This window comes from Peromyscus leucopus, chromosome 19 (assembly GCF_004664715.2).
Source record: "Peromyscus leucopus breed LL Stock chromosome 19, UCI_PerLeu_2.1, whole genome shotgun sequence".
Lineage (NCBI taxonomy): Eukaryota > Metazoa > Chordata > Mammalia > Rodentia > Cricetidae > Peromyscus > Peromyscus leucopus.
The window spans coordinates 23,959,145-23,966,463 of NC_051079.1; positions in this window are offsets into that span (position 1 = coordinate 23,959,145).

Below are 7,319 nucleotides of genomic sequence, written 5' to 3' on the forward strand. Positions count from 1 at the left end.
CCATTAGCGTGGTGCCTTATGCACATTAAACTCACAATAAATGTTAGCCATTATCCGTGTTTCTGCTTTTCCTCCACTCCCATCCCATCCCCAGGATTCAGATAAGGCCTTGACTGTTTTTCAGTATCTGAAGGCAGAATTTTTTTTTTTTGAAGGCATAATTTTATTGGAACTAATCTCTTAGATTCCAGACATGAAACCTTCCTCCAGAGAGAAACAGCTCTATTGAGAACATGGCTAAGAACCAGAGACCCCAAGAGAGGTCTCAGGTCGGAGGGTAGGACTACCTTAAAGAGAGTGCTTTGGAGAAAAAAACCCGAGTGCTCACCAGCTGAGGAAAGAATCTGGAGGCTTAGAAATCAAAGTAACCAGTACAGGGCGTTTGTTTGTTTTTATTCTTGTTTGAGACAGGATCTCACTACAGCTTGGGCTGGCCTGAAACTCTTATGTAGACCAGACTGGCCTCAAACTCGCAGAGATCCTCCTGCCTCTGCCTCCCCGGTGCTGAGATTAAAGGAGTGCACCACCACACCTGGCCTCAGATTTGCTTTTTTTAAGGGATGAAAGGATTTATTCTGGCTTGTGGTTTGAAAGCAGAGTCTGTTGTGGAAAGGAAGGCATGGTGGTGTGAGTCTAAGACAGCTGGACAGAGGGACAGACACAGGTTAATGGGATTTTTGTCAGTACTGTACAGGAGTTCACCGAAAAGATGCGAAAAAGAAAGAAAGAGACTCTGGAGAGTCTATGTCCCCTTTGACAAAAGGAAGAGGGTTTGAACAATGGATGGTAGAGAAGTGACTAGCAAATATGTATGGGAAGCTAACGAAGCTGTGTGCTTCTTCAGTAAAATCTATTTATGCAAATGCATCGTGAAGGTAAGTCCTTTGGATAATAAGAATGGCTTTTCTGGGGCTAGACAGATGATGGCTGTTCTTGCAGAAGACCCAGGTTCAGTTTCCAGCACCCACACTGTGGTTCACAACCATCCTTAACTCCAGTTCCAAGGGATCTTCTGACCTCCTCGGGTACCAGGCATGTATGTGGTGCACAGACATGGATGCAGGCATAGCACTCATACACATAAAATTAAAATAAAATAAAAAAATCTTTAAAAAATTTAAAAGCAGCTTTTCTCGCTGGGCGGTGGTAGTGAACATATCCCACCCAGCACTGGGGAGGCAGAGGCAGAGGGATCTCTGAGTTCGAGGCCAGCCTGGTCTACAGAGTGAGTTTCAGGACAGCCAGGGCTGCCCAGAGAAACCCTGTCTTGAAAAACAAACAACAAATCAAACAAGCAACCAAAAAGAGTAGGTGTAGGGGTGCACATCAGAAGCCCCAGCTGTCTGGGGGTCTGAGACATGATTGCCTGAGCCTGAAAGTTTGAGACCAGCCTGGGTAACATTGGAAACACTGTCAGGAAGGATGGAAAGGAGGGAGGGAGGGAGGGAGGGAGGGAGGGAGGGAGGGAGGGAGGGAGGGAAGTAGCTGAGCCTGGTAATACACATCTATGATACCAGCACTTGGGAGGCAGATCATTCTCCACTACACAGCAAGTCTGAGGACAGCCTGGTCTACACGGGACCTTGTTTCAAAAACCTCCAGGGGAAAAGAGAGGCTCTCCTCTCACTCTGTCACAGGGAAGGCGCCTTCATGATTGAAAATTTATGCCTTGCTGTCGAGAGATAAAGACAGAGGTGGTGGCACTCGCCTTTAATCCCAGCACTCGGGAGGAGAGACTCGAGGATCTCTGTGAGTTCGAGGCCAGCCTGGTCTACAGGGCAAGTTCCAGGACAGCCAGGGCTCCAAAAAGAAACAAGGAAACAAACAAACAAAAGAGAACTCATACCATTTCTGTTGATTCTCAGTTGCCTTCAGCTCTGAGGTGCAAAAACAACGTAATTTATGGGTAGCACATTCACTCTGCCCTACTCTTCAACGGCCAAGACCAGAAATCTAGCAAGCCAGCAGCAATCTCTCTCTTTCCTGTGCCTAGTAGTAACCCTGTCCAGAAAAACCAGTCTTGACCATGAACCCGGATTTCCTCGTGTAGAGAAAGTTAGTATGCAGAAAGCGGTAAATAGTTGGAGATGCTCCTGGCTCCTGACTCACTGCTCCGGCTTCCCTGAGGCCTGTTTGGACTCCTGGGACTGCACTGTAGAGTGGTTAGATCCCCTTGTACTAAGTAACTCAAGTGAGTCTGTTCCTTGCACTTATAGGATTGTTGACAAAGACACTGCCTCTGTTCTCACGACTTGTCCAAGGTCCCTTGGGCTCTGAGCTACAGTCAGAGTTCTGGTTTCCATCCTGGAGCTCATCTCTGGAGATGTCCTAAGGCAGCTCCACACAGACTCTGGGCACAATCGGTGGAAGGGCCAACAGTCTTAGTGCTGTTCCAGGGCATAGAACAGAATCCACGGAGCCCCCAGGGGTCTCTCCCGGAAGCCACAAAAACAATGGCTGTCAGTTACTCAGTGCTCAGCCTGGATGAGGCACTATGCAAGTGGTGGAATAATTTCCAGCCTTCAGAACAACCTCACTGGGGTGCTGGGGAGCTGGATCCATTGGTGAAGAACTCACTGCACACACACACACGACCTGGATTCGGATACCCACTGTCCACATTAAAAACAAAAAAAGCTAGGCATGTCAGCATCTAGCCATGAGTGGTTGGAGCCAAGAGGATTCCTGAAGCTTGCTGGCTAGGTAGTCTTGGCAAATCAGTGAGCTCTAGGTCCAGTAAGAGGCCCTATCTCAAAAAATCAGATGGAAGCCAGGCATGGTGGCACATACCTTTATCCTGGCACTCCAGAGGCAGGTGGATCTCTGTAAGTTCAAGGCCAGCCTGAGCTATCTAAGGAGACCCTGTCTGAAAACAAAACAAAGTGAACAAACAAATAAGGCCAAAAGTATGCTGTCCCAAGATTCTGCACTGCTACCAGAAGCCCTTCACGTCGGCTTCACAGAGACTAGTCTAATGGCCTTAACCATCCCAGCTCTCCATGACACCATTAGGAGCTCCAGCCTAGTCACTGTGCCTCCTCCGCCTGATCTGGGCTCCGGGCTGTGGGCTGTGGGCTGGGAGAGTATCTGGTTGTTTACCAGGAATTTGGATCTTCTTCAGAGAAAAGCACAGATGACCTATTAGTCTAATTCAAGCACTTAGCAAGGAATGACTGTACCATTCACACCCCCAGGCCCAGGCTAATGGAGCCAAAGCAAATGGAGAGGCCTTGGCTGCTCAGAAATCTCCCCGGGAGCAGAGAAAGAAGGAAGGCGAGTAGACCCTGTGCCCCCACTGGAGTTTCCTGGGAGGCAGCTTGGCTGAGTATTTCCTGGGCTGGGCAGGCTCTGAGGATACAAGAATACGCAGGGAGAGGCTTGCCTATTCCACCCACCACTCTGACAGTGGGGTGTGTGTGTGTGTGTGTGTGTGTGTGTGTGTGTGTGTGTGCAGGAACACATGTCCACTCAGATCAGAGGATAACTTACAGGAGCTGGTTCTCAAATTCTACCAGGTGGGTCCCAGGGGTCAAGTTCAGGTCATCAGGCTTGCCAGGATGGATGTACCTTTGCCCAGCGAGCTATCTGCTCTTCAGAGGACTGGGGCTTGGTTCCCTCACGTGGTAGCCCACAACTGCTTGAAACTCTAGTTCCAGGGAATCCGATGCCCTCCTCAATGTCAGTGGGCACCAGGCACGCATGTGATGCACACACATGCACGTAGGCAAAACACTCAGACATATGAAATAAACTCTTAAGTAAAAAGACAAACGACAAAAACAGTGGCTGGGGACATGGTCCAGTGGCAGAGCACTTTCCTAACATGTGCAAGGCCCTCGGTTTCATCTTCATCATAACACACACAAGTGCACACACACACACACACACACACACACACGCACGTGCGCACATGCGTGCACACACAGGCCCATGCACGCATGTACAATCTTAAATCAGAGAAAAAACGGAAAGTGCTCTGGTTTGAACCTGATTTATCTCCACAGGAAGTTTTGTTGGAGTTCAGTCCTCATTGTGAGGTATTCAGGAAGTGGAGGCTGTGCGTGGTGGTGCACGCCTTTAATCCCAGCGCTCGGGAGACAGAGGCAGGAGGAGCTCTGTGAGTTTGAGGCCAGCCTGATCTATATAATGAGTTCCAGGCCAGCCAGGGTTGCATAGTGAAACTCTGTCTCACCCACCCCTCAAAAAAAGAAATTGGAAACAATCCAACTTTGGTATTTAGAGGTGGGACCCTGAGAAGTGATCAGATAAGATTATCAAGGGAATGCCTCCATGATTGAATACTGGTGAGAGAGAGAGAGAGAGAGAGAGAGAGAGAGAGAGAGAGAGAGAGAGAGAGAGAGAGAGAGATTCTGCCAGCCAAGCCATTACCAGAGACAGTCCCTTGATCTTAAACCAGAAGTAAACCAAATAAACCTCCTTTTAACAAAAATGGAATCCCATGGTCTTCTTGGCTCTGCTTCCTGGTAGCTGGGATTACAGGTATGAGCCACCATGCATGGAGAAATCTCTTTTCTCTTATAATTTACCAGGTCTGTGATACTGTTATCAGCAATAAAAGATGAACTAAGTAGGGGCAGAAGGATCATAACACACACACACACACACACACACACACACACACACACACACACCGAGTTGAAGATCATCCTCTCATCTCCAACTACACCTCGAGTAGGAGACAAACCTTAGCTACAGGAGACCCTGTCTCAAAAACCAAACAAACACATAGCTCATTGGGTAGAGGTGCTTGCACCAACCCTGACTACCTGAATTTGAACTCTGGGACCCACGTGAAAGGTGAGAAGTGTCTGTGGTGATATATTATGTACTCTAATAAAATTTGCCTGAAGATCAGAGAACAGAACAAGCCACTAAACTAAACATAGAGGCCAGGCTGTGGTGACACACACCTTTAATCCTAGCACCAAGGAGGCAGAGTGAGTTCAAAGCCATCTGGACTACATGAGATAGATTCAGTCTAGGAGAGGAAACAGAGCCAGGCAGTGGTGGCACACGCCTTTAATCCCAGGAAGTGATGGCTGGGTAGAGAAAGGTGTATAATGTGTGAGGAGACAGGAACTAAAGGCTTTTTGGCTGAGGAAGCTCATTTGGTTGAGGCTTTTTTGGCTGGAGCCTTTTGGATGAGGACTCAGAGGAATTCAGTCAGCGGATTCATGGAGTTAGCCAGGTGAGACATGGCAGTGGCTTGTTCCTCTGATCTTTCAGCATCTGTACCCCAATATCTGGCTTTTTTATTAAAAGATCTTTTAAGATTTGAGCAACAAGTGTCTCCTTCAAATTGTCCTCCGACCTCCACACATGCACCATAGCATGCCTATTTGCTCACACACATAACAAAATTAAAAACACAATCAAATATCCACGAGTTCAGAGCTGGTTAAACAAGCTATGCATAAGAATGTACACCATACAAGACCATGTGTGCCGTGAGGAGGAGTAGGCTCAGCTCAAGCTCCATTCACAGATGCCGCGAGATGTTTGTGAATTACGCTTCAATGTGCAGCCCCACACACATCAACACATAACCCCAACTCTTGTGTTACAGACGTGCATGGAACATTCCGGAAGTTTGAGAGAGACGACTAACAGATTCTCCTTTCTTCTTTAGAACTGTCTGTTTTGTCCAGACTGCTTCCTACAGCATACACCACAATTGCTCATTTTTACTATGTGCCGGAGACGATGCTTGACGTGATGTACCTCATTCCTTGTGAGGTGCAGCCAATGCTTTGGCATGTTACAGATGGGGTTAGTAAATCTCAGAGAGGCTCAGACCAAGGCTGCACAGCTCTTGACTGACAAAGCCAAGACTTGTTGAGAAAGTATCAGTTTCTTCTCTCATTGCTGTGGCAGAATACTTGACAACCAACTCGGGGAAGAAGAATTTCTTTTGGCTCAGTTTGAAGGGATGGAAATCCATGGGGCTAGTCCGAGCTTGTAGCCATGTTGGCAGGAGCATGAGGCTTGCTTCCATGGAAGCAGAGATGGAAAGGGCCTACCTTGAGGCCTGCTGTAGGGAGGTACTTCATCCCGTTAAGCCCCGCCTCTCAAAAGTTCCACAGGAAGCAAATGAGGTGAAAGGGCTCCATGAGCTTGAGGTCAACCTGGGCCACATGGCAAGGGACAGCCAGCAGCACTTCGTGCTCCGGCAAGTCCCTGCTTCCCAGAAAGAAGGCTGGGGTAGAACACTGAGAAATACCTCAGGGGGAGAGTTCTTGGCCTAGTGTAGTCAGGCCCTGGGTTTGATTCCAAGCTTCACCATAAAAAGGAAGGAAGGAAGGAAGGGTGGAGGGTCGGAGGGTGGGAGGGAGAGAGGAAGGAAGAAAGGAAAGAAGAGGAGAGGAAGGAAGGAAGGGAAGGAGGGAGGGAGGGAGGAAGGAAGGAAGGGAAGGAGGGAGGGAGGGAGAGAGGGAGGGAGGGAGGGAGGGAGGAAGGAAGGAAGGAAGGAAGGAAGGAAGGAAGGAAGGAAGGAAGGAAGGAAGGAAGGAAGGAAGCCAAGCATGGTGACCAGCACCTGTAACCCTGGCGCTCAGGAGGTTGAGGCAGGAGGATCTGTAACTCCTGTTCCAGGGTGCCCCTTTTTGACCTCTGTAGTCACACATGTGGTACATAGCACTCACAAACATAAACTAAAAAATAACTCTAAGAAATAATTTTAAATTACAACAGAGACTTAAATGAATCAATGTGTGTTCTTGAAGACAGTACCTATTAAACAGTATTTGGCATACCGGTTAAGCTCAATAAAGGCGGGTTGTTATAAAGTTTTGCTGCATTTATCACCCTGTTCTTTTCTTGACTGTCTGCTCTGTGTCTCTACTCTGGCATGTGAAAGGACTGAGAACAGTGTCTGAGTCTCACTACCTCAGAACCTCTTCCACCCACCACAGTGTCTTACGGAGAGACGGCCTTTGAAAGAATGAATGAATGAATGAATGAATGAATGAGCAAATACAGCTCTATAAATACAGTCTTCCAACTCTGCTTGGGAAGATGTTTCCTTACTCCAGGAGGATTAAATTCGCTGAGAGCGAGAACAGCCTCTGCTTTCTGCTGGGCCTGTAATGATCTGGAACAGATCAGTGTCTCAGAGGGCTCAATAAATGGTGTGGCTGACTGAGGGCCTCAGCAGCAGTGGTAGAGTCTAGGCAGGATCCCAGAATCACCCAGAGTTGGGATGGGTACCACCTTATATCATACTATTTTTCTTCCATCTCTAGGCAGGATCCCAGAATCACCCAGAGTTGGGATGGGTACCACCTTGTATCATACTATTT